A 14,612-nucleotide genomic window follows, 5' to 3' on the forward strand; every position below is an offset into this window, starting at 1 on the left:
CTGCTCCCCCTCTTTATTGATCTGTGCATCTTTCTGCTTTGCATGGATTCAGGTACCTAAAGGTTGGTGGGGAGGGTTGAGGAGGAGAGAGACATTATGTAATGTGTCACCTCCTCCATGCTAGGTCTGCAGCATCTTCAACCTTGGCTCTTCCAGACAGTTATTGCGGCGTCACGGCAAATTGTCCAGTATAGGGCTAAGTGGTGTTTTTGTTGCTTACACAAAAGTTGTCATTCCAGCTGCAAAGTGAATGAAGTTTATAAAGGAAAATCTCTCTCTCTCTCTCTGTAATTTTCATTTTCACTTTTCCAATTCACTAAAAGCAATTATAGCAACAATAGCAAGTAAGAGAAAATATCCAAGCAAGACAGGAAAAGAAAGGATATCAGGAGAGAAGGGGGAGTGGTAGTCAATTAACCTGTGACCTTCTAAAGTGGGGTGGGAGGTATTGTCTTCCTCTCCCTTTTACTAATATTATATTATGTATTTTGTGTTGTAAATTGCCCTGTGGTCTCCTGTTGAATGATAATTTAAAAGCAAATTTAGAAACGAAGCAGATAAAATGCAGAAGGCTAAAAACATACATATGTATAAAAGCAGTTAAAAAATAATAAAGCTTTTTAATATAAAAACAAGAGCTATTAAAATACAGTGGTGCCCCGCAAGACGAATGCCTCGCAAGACGGAAAACCCGCTAGACGAAAGGGTTTTCCGTTTTTGAGTCGCTTCGCAAGTCGATTTTCCCTATGGGCTTGCTTCGCAAGACGAAACGTCTTGCTAGTCTTGCGATTTCCCCCCCGCTCCCCCCCCTTCTTCTAAGCCGCTAAGCCGCTAATAGCCTTTTAGCAGCTAAGCTGCTAAGCCTTTAATAGCCGCTAAACCGCTAATAGCACTAAACCGCTAATAGGGTTGCTTCGCAAGACGAAAAAACCGCTAGACGAAGAGAATCGCGGAACAGATTCTTTTCGTCTTGCGAGGCACCACTGTACAGATCGTGACAACAGCAGAGCACTATTTTAAAGCCCTTTCCTTAAAGAACAGTCAGTCCCCAAAAGCCTGTTGGAATGGAACATCCTTCACTTGCTGGCGAAGAACAATAAGGAGGGAGCCAGTCTTGCCAGTGGCGTAGCGTGGGGGGTGCAGGGGGGGGCCGGCCGCACCGGGCGCAACATCTGGGGTTAGGGCAAATCCACAGGATAGGGGGCGCAAATCCACGGGTTAGGGGGCGCAAATTACTTGCCTTGCCCCGGGTGCTGACAACCCATGCTACGCCACTGAGTCTTGCTTCTCTGGGGAGGGAGTTCCAGAGTCTGGTGGCTCTTGGTGAAGGAGCATTTGCTGGTGCAGTGCTGATGAGCCTTCAGTTTGGTTGTCTCAGTGGGGAATATGTACTATTGAGCTCTTTACCTTGGCACACCTTAAGAAGAAGAACCTGGCAACCTCCAGCTTCATCAGATGGATGAAGTGGGCAACACATGCAAAAACAGTAAACAAAGTTCTGGGGAGCGTCTCACTGGTTGAAGACTCGAGGGCGGTCGCATTTGGAGTGCAACTGAAGTGCCGGGCTAAGTGGCTGATATACAAAAATCCCCATGCTGGGCAGCTTTTGCGGAGTCTGGGGTCTACTGCTGGGGGCAGCCAGCCAGCAGTTTGAAAGAGGGCAGTTTTCTGGCTGGGTATCATGTATACTGGGCTAACCTAAGAGGTGGAAGAAGTAGGAGTTAATTTACCACAATAACCACAATTTAAGAAGGATGTTGAGCGGCTGGGGGATGGAGGTGGCGCTGTGGGTAAAACCGCAGCGCCTAGGACTTGCTGATCACATGGTCGGCGGTTCGAATCCCCGCGACGGGGTGCGCTCCCGTCGTTCGGTCCCAGCACCTGCCAACCTAGCAGTTCGAAAGCACCCCCGGGTGCAAGTAGATAAATAGGGACCGCTTACCAGCGGGAAGGTAAACGGCGTTCCTTGTGCGGCTCTGGCTCACCAGATGCAGCTTGTCACACTGGCCACGTGACCCGGAAGTGTCTGCAGACGGCGCTGGCTCCCGGCCTATAGAGTGAGATGAGTGCACAACCCTAGAGTCTGGCAAGACTGGCCCGTACGGGCAGGGGTACCTTTAGCTGAGCGGCTGGAAGGTGTGCAGAGGAGGGCAGTCAAGATGATCAAGGGTCTGGAAACAGCCTCGAGGAACACTTGAAGGAGTTGGGTATGTTTAGCCTGGAAAAGAGGAGACTATCCAAAATCACATTTGGACAGAAACTGTTTCTCAGGTGGCTAGTCCTAGTCTTTATGACCCTGTACCTTCTTCCAGAAGGCAGAAGCTGAAAGAGATAATTTCCGGGGTGCGCACTATCCTGCTCTATCTCTGCAGCTTTCTTATGGTACCTGGAAGCATAGATTTGATCCAAGGTGGGAAGAGTGGATATGAGAGGAGATATGAGAGCCATCTTCAAATATCTAAAGAGCTGTCACAAGGGAGATGGAGCATGCTTGTTTTCTCCTGCTATGGAGGGTAGGACTCACGGCAATGGCTTCAAGTTACAAGAAAGCAGATTCCAAATAAACATACGGGAAAACTTTCTGACAGTGAGAGCTGTTCGACAGTGAAACGGTCTCTCTTGGGAAGGTGGTGGACTCTTCTTCCTTGGAGGTTTTAAGCAGAGGTTGGATGGTCATCTGTCATGGATGCTTTAGCTGAGATCCCTGCATTGCAGGGGGTTGGACTAGATGACCCCTGGGTCCCTTCCAACTCTACAATTCTATGAAGCACTCTTATTCTAAGTGGTGGTCACAGATTGGTCAGTGGTTGGTGAAGTGAGTCTCAAGGCTTTCCAGGCGCTGTCTTGGTTTATCCTCTGCTGTATCTCATACTTACCTTCTCCTTGTGCTGTCCTTCTCCTTCATTCACTTAGCAAAGCCAGCCAGCCTATGCCAACCTGGCGTCCTCCATGTTGGACTCCCAGACCCCATCTTCTGCCTGCACAGGGTCACGGCCCGTTCGCTGCTCTTCAAGAGGCCACAGCGAACAGTGGCCTCTTGATGCGCAACAGTGTTCCAAGGTCAAATACCCAGTGCTGCATAATCCCTGCCCTTTCAAAAACAGCAAAATTGAAGACTCATTGGCCCAGGCTTGGCAGACGCCCTCCAGCACAACCGCGGCCGTTTTTCATGTAGGCAGAGCTGCCTTGTCCATGAAAGTCTTCTGACAACTCCAGAAACGTCATGTCTGCTTAGCATCAATTAAGGAAAGGTGGCGAGAATGGGGGGTGGCAGAGACTGTGTATCCTGGGCTTTTTTTGGCCATGCTTTCAATTTTTGAGTTCTAAAAATATATCTGGAGAAGTGTGAGAAGCCTGGCTCACAGAAGCTGTCCATCCTTTTCTTGAAACTTTCCAGGAGATGAGATATTTTCTATTTTTTGGTAATGTGCCATCATGGTATGCGGTGCTTCATTGGAACATAATAAGAAATAGACACAGGTCCTTCTCTGAAAAGGCTTAGAATCTGAATCATAGACTTGGAAGGGGACCTAAGGATCATCTAGTCCTTAGCCCTGCAATGCATGAATATGTTGCTGTCCCATACAGGGATTGAACCTGCAGCCTTGCCGTTATCGGCACCAGGCTGCGGCCAACTGAGCTATCCAGAAAGTAAACAACAAAAGGAAGAGAGAGATGGAGAGGCAAGAGTAAGATGGGAGCAAAATGGGCAAATTTCATCCCAATCTATTTAGGCTTGGTTTCAGTAGGACAGCCTTCTCTAGCTTGGTGCTCTCCAGACATTTTGGACTCCAATCCTATCAGTTCTGTGGTGTAGTGTAGCCCAAATCGTCTGGAGGGAGCCAGGTTGGAGAAGACTGCAGTTGGTGGGTAGGGATTTCAAGAGGCTGTGTGGCTGTGCCTCAGTACAAGACTTGGGGCAGCAAGGGAGACAGGATGGTCATAGGAGGAAGCAGAACTTCTGGTGATGATAAGAGGGTAAAGGGCCTGTTGGATCTGGCCAGTGGCTAGTCCAGTCCACAGTCCTGGTCTCACCTTGGCCAACCAATGGGAAGGCCACCGGTGTGCAACAGCAGGCTCCCCACTTACTGACCTGGTATTCGGAGGCCTCCACCAGTGGAGCTGTAACAGCCATTGTGACTGGCAGCCTTTGATGTAGTGGAGAGGCTGGGATATTGATAAAGGTGGAAAGATGCATCAACTGCTCCGAATTGGTCAAGGTTTAAAGAGTCTACCTCGCCAATAGACTTGACCTGTTTGTTCTTCTCCCGTCTTTGTCGACTGGTAGAGCATCGAAACATTCTCTCGGAATTGGAGCATCATATCCGTGGAGCTTGGGAGAACATTTGGCGTTTCGTACAGCGTTTGTGATGCTGCTGTCAAATCATATTCTGATCCAAATATCAAACAAAGGAGAACATAGCTTGGCTAATTCTGGTGAATTTATGACAATGCAGCTTCTGTCTAGCTGAAAGAGGAAGAGAGGTGTTGCATTCAGAGCTGTAGGATTTTCTGTAGTTGCACAAAGACAGTGAACAGTTGTTTTTTATCATAGCAGCTGCCCGAATGATGAGTATTTAAGACATACTCATCTTATTGACTATTATTGAAAATAGTGAGCATACATTTTTCTCAATACCTGTTGAGCATAATGATCACACTGACTATTTATGCCATTTTAGAATTCTTTTGGAACCTTTTTTTTTTAAAAAATACTCATCTGTGCTTTTGGATAATGTTGTTTACTCTTTTTTTAAAAAAGTGCTCCTCAGCTTTACCTTCATGTTATTATTTTGAATACAGTGGTACCTCAGGTTAAGTACTTAATTCGTTCCGGAAGTCTGTTCTTAACCTGAAACTGTTCTTAACCTGAAGCACCACTTTAGCTAATGGGGCCTCCCGCTGCTACTGCGCCGCCGGAGCACAATTTCTGTTCTCATCCTGAAGCAAAGTTCTTAACCCGAGGTACTATTTCTGGGTTAGCGGAGTCTGTAACCTGAAGCGTATGTAACCCAAGGTACCACTGTATAGAAAAAGAGGGCATCTCCCAGTTTCGAGAGTGTGAGCCAATCTTTCAAAATCAGTCCCTCATGTAATGTAAACTTTGTTGCCCGCGGACTGATGGATCTTCACAGTTTTCTTCTGCTGAAGATTAATATTCTCCTCTTGGGCCATCTTCTCCCTCCCATGCCCTCCCAAGTCTTGAATTAGCAGCTGGAAAAACAGCTAGTTGCTCGTTGGGGGGGGGGGATGCTTTTAAATGGAGGTTTCCTGGCTTTAAGTTGCTAAGTCTCAGAGCTGCAAGTCCCCTCTCCTTATGCAAATAGCCGCCTTGCTTTGATGTCGTTCGTTTCATTTTATTTGGGTGCCCTCTGGAATTAATGGCCTTGCCTGAGCAGTGCATGACGGATTGGGCAGATCTGTTTCTCGCCGCCGCCGCCGCTCGTGCAGCATGTGAATTTGCAGCTCTTTGCCGGTGGGACTTGGGAAGACGAAACTAGGTCAGCGGCGCTTGTGCGTGTGCGAATATAGGCAGAGAAACGGGCTATAATCTCAGCATTAAACAAACCCGACTGTAAGGGCTGCGGGGGGGTTGCTATTTTAAGCGCTCTCGTCTCCCTGATTGCCAGCGCTCAGCGCAGAGCAAACAGATAGTTGCAGGAGCCTTTGTGCTGGAGCTTTTTCCGTCGATTGCTTTTGAATGGCGCCCATTTAGCAAGCACAATTCTGTGCTTCCGTGGGCAGAAGGTGGGCAGGGTCATGGGTTTGAGCCCCAGGTTGGGTGAAATATTCCTGCAATGCAGGGGGTTGGACTAGATGGCTCTGGAGGTTCCTTCCAACTCTATAATTCTATGATTCTATGATAAGGTGCCCTGCAGAGAGGCAGAAGGGGACTTAATTGCTCCTCTTCTCATCAGCGGGTGCAGAATGCTGCAGCGAGGCTCCTTACGGGGTCTCTGCCATGGGAGCATATTCGCTCAGTGCTTTTCAAGCTGCACTGGCTCCCGGTGGAGTACAGGGTCAGATTTAAGGTGCTGCTTTTGACCTTTGAAGCCCTTCGCGGCCTAGGACCCTCGTACCTACGGGACCGCTTCTCCTGGTATGCCCCACGGAGAGCCTCAAGGTCCATAAATAGCAACACCCTAGAGGTCCCAGGCCCTAAGGAAGTCCGATTAGCCTCAACCAGAGCCAAGGCCTTCTCAACACTGGCCCCGGCCTGGTGCAACGTTCTGCCTCATGAGACCAGGGCCCTGCAGGATCTGATTTCTTTCCGCAGGGCCTGTAAGACAGAGTTGTTCCGCCTGGCCTTTGGCTTGGAGCCAATTTGTTCCTCTCTTTCTTTTTTCTTTTCCTTCTCCTCCTGCGATGAGGCTACATTTTAATATTTTAATGTTTCAATATTTTAATGTTGTATTTTAATTTTGTTTTTAAGTTGTAATCATTCAACTTGTTTTTATTATTGCTTGTAAGCCGCTCTGAGCCCGGCCTTGGCTGGGAAGGGCGGGGTATAAAGAAAAATTGTTGTTATTATTATTATTATTATTCTCTCCAGGCTGTTAGGCAGGCAATAGCAAATCACCTATAATGTTTAATCTCAGGCTATTCCTTCTTTTCCTTTGAAGCCACAGCTTCGTTAGACTTAATAGGGCAGATTTCCAGTGGGGTCCAAGAGATCCTGCCTTCCGCTTCCCTGCTCTTGTTCTCACCCATTGCACCTCTGCGGTCTCCATAACTGCCAGCAGCTCACACAGCCAGGCCTGGCTTTGAGCCACATCTGTGGTCTTTGCCCCAGCCAAACCAAACTTCCTCCCTTGAGAGAAGCTGGGCGGTTGGTCAGCACCCTGTGGCTGGCTTTCTCTATTCGGCCTGTAAGAGCTGTGTGCGCTCCACAGTTTCACAGCTGGCTAATGGCTTAGGGGCAAAGCAGCAACTGCATTTTTAGCCTGTATTTGTTGTATGGCATGTTGCTTGGCTCGGTTGCATTCTGCCTCTGTTTGTTGAATTTATTCGCTGATTGCATTTTATTGATTTGCTTTTGCATCGTGCATTTCCTCCGAGGACCCTTGGGTCCAAGAGGCATCTGGTTTTGTCCTGGGAGGGAGATTAGACAGAGCAGATAACTGGCCTGGTGTTACTCAGTGACCTCTAGGTCTGAGCTGTGATTTTATTCCAGGTCTCCCTGATAATGTGGGACGCGGGTGGCGCTGTGGGTTAAACCACAGAGCCTAGGGCTTGCCGATCAGAAGGTCGGCGGTTCGAATCCCCGTGACGGGGTGAGCTCCCGTTGCTTGGTCCCAGCTCCTGCCAACCTAGCAGTTCGAAAGCACGTCAAAGTGCAAGTAGATAAATAGGTACCGCTCTGGCAGGAAGGTAAACGGTGTTTCCGTGTGCTGCTCTGGTTCGCCAGAAGCGGCTTAGTCATGCTGGCCACATGACCCAGAAGCTGTACGCCAGCTCCCTGGGCCAATAAAGCGAGATGAGTGCCACAACCCCAGAGTCGGCCACGACTGGACCTAATGGTCAGGGGTCCCTTTACCTTCACCTCCCTGATCATAAGAACATATGGAGAATCCTCCTGGATCAGGCCAACGACACATCTAGTCCAGCATCCTCTTCTCACCTTGGCCAACCAGATGCCTATTATGGGAAATCAGCAAGCAGGATTCGAACGCAAGAGTCCTCTCCCCTCCTGCAGTTTCCAGGAACTGGCATTCAGAAGCATTGCTGCCTCTGAGAGCCAGTGTGGTGTAGTGGTTAAGAGCGGTGGACTCGTAATCTGGTGAACCGGGTTCGCTTCCCCGCTCCTCCACATGCAGCTGCTGGGTGACCTTGGGCCAGTCACACTTCTCTGAAGTCTCTCAGCCCCACTCACCTCACAGAGTGTTTGTTGTGGGGGAGGAAGGGAAAGGAGAATGGTAGCCACTTTGAGACTCCTTAGGGTACTGATAAAGCGGGATATCAAATCCAAACTCTTCTTCTTCTGACTGTGGAGGCAGAGCACAGCCATCGTGACTATTAGCTATCATAGCCCTCCATGGAGCAGTGCATTACTCACATTCATAAAAACCTGACCTGGCATTGTTAAAAGTCTTTTTTTAATGTCTCCCCCTAATAACAGTTAGCTAACCTAGAGGGAGGTGGCTGTACTCAGTACAAATATACCTGGCTACGATGATTATTTTTGCTCTAATGAATTCAATGCTTTAAAAGTCCTTGACCAAATCTTCTCCTTCACCTTCTCTTTGGCTGGTTCAATGCCCAGACTCGGGCCTTAGCTGCAGAAGATGGTGCTCTCCATCTTCCTTGCCTATGTGCAGTCATGCAGATGGGATTGACCTTGTGCAGAGAAGCAGTTTGGAAGCCTCTGAAGCTCAGAAAGAGCTTTCTAGCCTTTTGCTTTTAGGCCTCGATGTCCCTGAGGAATGAAGCCTTTAAGTCAGCCTCTCTTCCAATCTGGTGCCTCCTTTTTGGACTACAACTCCCATCAGCCCCAGCGGGCGGGTCGAGCTCATGCTCACAAAGTCAAAAATACTGAAGATTATTTTTCAAAGGTCTGGTGGGATGAGGCTTGCCTGTTACGTATGGTAATTCTCTGTGCAAGAATAGTGGCCTGTTAAGAGTGGCGTCATTCTAACGTCCCAGATGGCTTATACAGCCACACGGATCTCTGTAGAGCAGATGATGAAGCAGGCAAATAAATTTGGTTGCTGCCCATAGCCAAAGTTTATTTTTGTGTATGTGCGTTTTGAGGCTTGAATCAGCCCCTGGTTAAAGTCTTGAGAATGGTTCAGCCAACTGAGGCTGATGGCTGTTGTCATTTGGGGCCGTCGGTTGTGCATCATAAATCGACCACATCACTACATTCCCCATCCCAGTTAACGCAAGCCACCTTTGGCCTCCGTCTGTTCAGAAGCAAGTTTCACACACTACAAGATTAGGGTAGCTAATTAAATTTCCCTGAGGCTGGCCTGCGGGTGCTTCTTGGGAGTGTCTCCCAACGTCCGCTTGGCACCAACTTGCCTAACTGGCTACCCATAATAGAAGAAGCTTTTGAGAGATTAGTTCTGCTCTACAGGGATGGACTTACCAGTTCTCCCATTGACAGAAGCGGGGAGTTGCTTGAACTGGAACTGGTAGCAACCACGCACATCTAAAACATGTTGATAAGAATCAATTTAAGATCAAACAGTTACCCGGCACCTGCGAATTGTGCACTCAGCTCCCGCTTGTGAGCTTTCCCTCAGGGACCAGAATGTTGAATTAGATGGGCTGTTGGCCTGATCCTGCTGTGCTCTCCTTCTGTTCTCATGTGCTCTTTCTCTCCCCCTGCCCAACACTGTTCTTCTAAAACTATCTCCTAATTGTTAGCATGCAGAATTTGGTACACGCTGGTAAGGAAACAGGACGAGAAGACTGTTCCCTGTAGTAGGCACAAAGAAGTGGGACCTGCAACAAGTTTCTTAAATGCATTTCATGTCTCGTGAGCATACTGATATTTAGCAATTCCGGGTTTCCAACCTGTTTTAGGGCCCCCCATTTTTCTTATTTAATTTCAGCAAACTTTGGGTTTTCCCCAAGTCTGCTGATGCTTCCCTCTTGTGTATAGATGGGGATTGGCAGGATAGTACAGTGGTACCTTGGGTTACAGACGCTTCAGGTTACAGACTCCGCTAACCCAGAAATAGTACCTCGGGTTAAGAACTTCAGGATGAGAAGAGAAATCGTGTGGCGGCGGTGCGGCAGCAGCAGTAGGCCCCATTAGCTAAAGTGGTACCTCAGGTTAAGAACGGTTTCAGGTTAAGAACGGACCTTCAGAATGAATTAAGTTGTTAACCCGAGGTACCACTGTACCAACAAGTAACTGGAAGTGGTGACTGAAGACAAGTGCAAGCTAAGGAGGCCACCAGCAGATTCTCTAGCGTCAGCCCCACTGAAAAGGGATGCTCTGTTGCTTAGGCACACGGTTGCAGGTTCCTTGGATTTTGCAGCAGCTCCTGCTTTCTGTCCAAATGAGTCATTTTGGGGCCGCAGGCAAGTTCATGAAGCCTGCTGTCGTGAATCTCCCTTAGGCATAGCATCACGAAGCTTGCTCGAAAGGAAGAGAAGTGCAAAAGTGATGCAGAGAGGAGCACTTGCGCCAACTAAATGTGACACAGCACAGTTGGATCAGCTAAAATTGCAGCATGAGATCAGGTAGCACTTAGCTGGCTTTGGGTTTGCGTAGCAATACCAGTCTGCAGAAACGAGTTGGCATCGCCGCTGCTGCCTGTCTCTTCTCCTCTGGTGCTTTTGCTACAAAAGGGGGGTGGGGGTTATAAATCCTGCTTTGAATCCAGAGGCCTGCAGAGCATTGGAGAGAAGCTGTTTTATATTTAGCAGCTCATAACAAGAGTTCCTGTGGTACTTCTCTCCCTGCCATATTTGCATGGCTCCCCACTCTCCCCCTGTTCCCAGAATGCCTTGTGTTTCCAGGGAAATTTCCCCTCCCACTGTTTAAAGACAAAGACTTCAGTAGCTTTGGCGCCTAGGGATGCTTCTTCACGCTGGAGGAAAGCCCGTCTTCCAACATCTTAGAGCAAATCTTTCCTCTGGTATGACATGATGCAAGTCGCGGCAAGTTAGGACTCCATTTGGCCTCTGCTCCAAGCTCTTCGGGTCTTCAAGCCCTTGACAATTCCTTGCCTGTTTCAGGAAAATTGTTGTTCTTTAGTCGTTTAGTCGTGTCCGACTCTTCGTGACCCCATGGACCAGAGCACGCCAGGCACTTCTGTCTTCCACTGCCTCCCGCAGTTCAAACTCATGCTGGTAGCTTCGAGAACACTATCTCGTCCTCTGTCCAACCATCTCGTCCTCTGTCTCCCCTTCTCCTTGTGCCCTCCATCTTTCCCAACATCAGGGTCTTTTCCAGGGAGTCTTCTCTTCTCATGAGGTGGCCAAAGTATTGGAATCTCAGCTTCATTCAGGATCTGTCTTTCCAGCGAGCACTCAGGGCTGATTTCCTTCAGAATGGATAGGTTTGATCTTCTTGCAGTCCATGGGACTCTCAAGAGTCTCCTCCAGCACCAGAATTCAAAAGCATCAATTCTTCGGCGATCAGCCTTCTTTATGGTCCAGCTCTCACTTCCATACATCACTACTGGGAAAACCATAGCTTTAACTATATGGACCTTTGTTGGCAAGGTGATGTCTCTGCTTTTTAAGATGCTGTCTAGGTTTGTCATTGCTTTTCTCCCAAGAAGCAGGCGTCTTTTAATTTCGTGGCTGCTATCACCATCTGCAGTGATCATGGAGCCCAAGAAAGTAAAATCTCTCACTGCCTCCATTTCTTCCCCTTCTATTTGCCAGGAGGTGATGGGCCCAGTGGCCATGATCTTCGTTTTTTTGATGTTGAGCTTCAGACCATATTTTGCGCTCTCCTCTTTCACCCTCATTAAAAGGTTCTTTAATTCCTCCTCACTTTCTGCCATCAAGGTTGTGTCATCTGCATATCTGAGGTTGTTGATATTTTCTTCCGGCAATCTTAATTCCGGCTAGGGATTCATCCAGCCCAGCCTTTCGTATGATGAATTCTGCATATAAGTTAAATAAGCAGGGAGACAATATACAGCCTTGCCGTACTCCTTTCCCAATTTTGAACCAATCAGTTGTTCCATATCCAGGAAAATACTGCTCTGGAAGGGATGTAGCTCAGTGGTAGAAGTATCTGTTTGCATACAGAAGTCCCAGGTTCAAAGCTTGATGTCTCCAGGTAAGGCTGGGAGAGACTTCCCCTCTGAAGCCCTGGACAGCTGCTGCCTGTGTGGACAGTACTTAGCTAGATGTACCATTGGTCTGACTCGACATTCCTTCTTTCCACCTTGCTAGCTTCACAGGAGTTTCTCACCCGCTATGGATTAGATTTTTAACAGCATGCACAACACGTGGATTATTCTCTCACACGCTGCCCTTGCTGCGCAACCTGATCTTCCCGGTGCAGCGCATGTGGGAGCCTTAAACCTTTGGGCTGTGCCCTCCTTGCCATAGTCAACCGTGTCACTCTCCTCCCTAGCTGTGCAATAGGCAGGAGGCCTTGGAAGGAAGCCACTCTGCCCTTTGCCAAATTTGGGGCCTGTGCATGGCAAATGCAAGAAGGGCTTTGAGGCGCTTAAAGGATTTTAAAAATAAATCAGCTGTATAATCATGGATATGTTAAACAAATAGACACATTGCAAAACACCAAATGAAAGCGCCTTTCTGGGAGGGTAAGGAATGCTTACGCACCGGTGTTAAGAACTTGCAATTCGGTAAACAGGGTACCACTCTGCGTGAGAAGAAAATGATGGCAACAACAGCTTTCATGTAGCATCATCACTGAGGGAGCTAAAATTTTGAGGGAAAGGGGCAGAGGTAAATTAGTAAGACCCACCAGTATTGTGGACAATCCAAAATTGAAAAATGCTAAGTGCTTGATCTAAGAGAATGCTTATCTGCGTCAGTTCCTGTGGTTCTTAACTGTAGCATGGTAACCATAAATGATCCTTGGGGTGCCGACTGGAAGAGAGAGTCACCACTTTCTCTAAAAATAATAAGGTTTAGTGTACAAGGGGTGGAAATCTTGTAAGAGAATAAGCACAAGTGCTTTATTATTCTGTGAAAATGTATCCCCCAATTTAAATCATGTTAAATGTGCTTTATTTTCCCTTCCTGATCAAATATTTCCGTTCAGATACATTTGTCCTTTGGAAGAAGTGTGCGGTCGCTAAGAGACTTCTACTTTGAGTATGGAAGGATAAATAAATATCTATTGTGCAGCGGTTTGCAGACCACAATTCTCTTGCTATATTTGAACATGCTTTGCATGGACACCAACATTGGTTGGATACCTGTTCAGGCATTTGAATGGCATCTCTCTCTCTCTCTCTCTCTCTCTCTCTCTCTCTCTCTCTCTTTCTCTCGGAAATTTAAGATGGGTGTTTATCATTTTGTGAATGTGAGCTGATTATTTTTTAAATCTCCCTTTTTGTTAATTTCCTTTCTTCTTTAACAAAGCTGCAAGTCAGTTTTAAAAAAGAAGGGTGAGCTGCAGATGCAATAAGCAGTCTGCATTATTTTCTGAGAATAGCTATCTAAAAAAGTTTTGCTGCTTTCGAGGCACATGTTAGCACCCAGCGATGTGACCCTGAAACACAGGATGTTGGTGTTGGCTCTCTCTGCAAAGCGCTGCACTGGTAGCAACCTCCTGTGTTGCTCCAATGGGGATCCAGTGGAAACAAAGCAGCTCATTCTGGTATAAAGGGATGGCTGACGGCCTCTGACTTCCTGCTTCTCATGAAGACAAGCAGCTGCAGCCCTCCCAGAAGTTCCACAAACAAACAAACCCAATGCAAACGGTTGCCAATGGTGGAGCGTTTTACATACCAGCTTTTCACTGCGAGGTCTCAAACACAATCCTCTTTGTTCGCTTCTCTTGGACTTATTTACATGAGTAAGCCTCGTGGCTCATTCGGTCATTGGCCGTAGCTATCACTGAAGTGCACAGGGAGAGTGTCTGTGGCCAGAGGTTACCTGCTACGTGCATTGAGGTGCTTGCGGTGACATGGCCTTTGGCACGAAACCCACTTGTCTGGTGACGGGGAGGAGAGAAACAGGGAAACGAGGGTTAAGTTTCAAATGATGCATCGACTTGGGGCGATGGAGGACAGCTGAGTTCTGTGTGACAGCACAATATTAAGACCAGGTAGTATTGCAAATTGTTCACCAAGGTAGGACTGAGGGGCTGCAGGGACAGGTCAGTAGGCCGGTGGGGGAAAGGTGTTTATCTGTGTCGAGATTTGTACACACAGAAGCACATGACAATGAACGTGTCTGTGTTCGTGGCAGTGATTATATAAACGATTGTTTTGACATGCTTGCTAGTCTAGGCTGCATCAACAGAAGTGTAGCGTCAGGATCAAGGGAAGTCATGGTACTGCTCAATTCTGCCTTGATCAGATCCCACCTGGAGTCCTCAGTCCACTTCTGGGCACCCCAGTTTAAGAAGCAAATTGACAAGCTGGAACATATGCAGAGGAGATTGACCAGGATCATCAAGGGCTGCCAACCAAGCCTTGTGGGGAATGGCTGAGGGAGTTGGAGATGTTTAGCCTGGAAAAGAGGAGACCGGGAGGAGATATTAGAGCCATTTTCACATATCTGAAGGGCTGTCACGTGGAAGATGGAACAAGCTTGTTCTCTCCTGTTCCTAAGGCTAGGGCTGAACCAATGGATTCCAATGACAAGAAAGGAGATTTCAACTAAACAGTAGGAAGAAGTTGCTGATACTATGCACCGTTTGAAAGGGGAGCGAACTACCTCAAAAGGTGGTGAACTTTCCTCCCTTGGAATATTTTAAGCAGAGGTTCAATGGCTATCTGGGATTCTTCAGCTGTGATTCCTACATTGCAGGGGTTGGACTGGATGACCCTTGGGGTCCCTTCCAAGTCTACAATTGTGTGATTCTATACCAATGAGGAATGAGCAGGTGGGCAGGAGAAGGAAATCACTACTGTAATACTTCTGGGAACTTGTAAAAGAAACTTTGGAATGCTAAGGCACTACTTGGCTTGACTTGGAAAAGGTTCGCCCGTAGGTCG

At 47.7% G+C, this 14,612-nt stretch overlaps 1 protein-coding gene across 12 annotated transcripts in view; it reads left to right on the top strand.

Annotated features, from left to right (window-relative positions):
• Positions 1-14,612, top strand: part of LOC114607928 (uncharacterized) — a 214,251-nt gene that overhangs the window by 100,766 nt on the left and 98,873 nt on the right. The gene's annotated exons all lie outside the window — the stretch shown is intronic.

Source organism: Podarcis muralis, chromosome 12, assembly GCF_964188315.1.
Source record: "Podarcis muralis chromosome 12, rPodMur119.hap1.1, whole genome shotgun sequence".
Taxonomy (NCBI): Eukaryota; Metazoa; Chordata; class Lepidosauria; order Squamata; family Lacertidae; genus Podarcis; species Podarcis muralis.